Source organism: Seriola lalandi, unplaced genomic scaffold (assembly GCF_002814215.2).
Source record: "Seriola lalandi dorsalis isolate HSWRI2012SDOR001 ecotype SW California unplaced genomic scaffold, Sedor1 jcf7180002054987, whole genome shotgun sequence".
NCBI lineage: Eukaryota > Metazoa > Chordata > Actinopteri > Carangiformes > Carangidae > Seriola > Seriola lalandi.
In genome coordinates this window covers 113,421-114,376 of record NW_019525536.1, presented here as the reverse complement: position 1 = coordinate 114,376, position 956 = coordinate 113,421, and positions in this window count along the sequence as shown.

The following is a 956-nucleotide window of genomic DNA, read 5'->3' as shown; positions in this document are numbered from 1 at the left end:
ATTTTAATGTTGTGGTATTTATAATCATCTTAAATGTCGATGCTGTGTGATGTAACAAATGACTCTGTATAAAACAACAGGTCCTGGTTTCAGAATGATGACATCAGCAGACAGATGTTCAGTCTCACTTTGTTCAGTGCTGGTCTGACTGGCTGTCTGCAGTCCAGGTCTTGTTCTGGGTCTTTGTCCACACTGGGGACAGGATGAGTCTCCTGAAGAACCAGACTGGTCCCAGTATGAGGTGAAGCACTTTCTGCAGAACCAGTGTCCACAGCTGGTAGAGACTGGATCCTTCAGGACGTCCTGACACAGAGCACAGCTGGACAGCTGCTCCTCCACAGAGACACCTCTCCTCTTCTTCTCTCTGTGAAGACATTTCTTTATCACTAACATGTCACAGTCACAGGTCGACATCTGTGTTCTGATTGGTCTGCAACCTCAAGAGGGCGGGGCTTCAGTAACATGAGCCGGCCTGGGGGCAGAGACGAGAGGAGGAGAGAGAGAGAAAGTAGAGGAAGACGAGTGGAGAGCTGAATGAAGACCTGGTCCTTTTCAAAATGAAAGTTTCTCTGTATCTGCTGCTTGAATCTTTACTGTGACTTCAGCTTCAAGGCTCAGACGTGTAAATCAGTAAAGTGTCACCTCCAACATGGAGACACTGTGTTTCTTCTCTGTCCTTCTGTTCACTGACAGGTCTACAGACTGGTGGAGCACACACAGCTGTTGATATGAAATCAGCTGATTGTGGGCGTGTCTGAATCCATCTATGTGAACTGTGGAGGTGGCGATCAGGCTCGTGTTGGTGCACCAACTCTCACACTGACTGAGGTTGATGAAACAGTAACATGAGGACGAACTGTTGGGTCTCTGTAAATAATATTATAAAGAGAAGGTCTAGACCTGCTCTATTTGGAAACTGCCTTGAGATAACTTCTGTTGTGAATTGGTGCTATAAG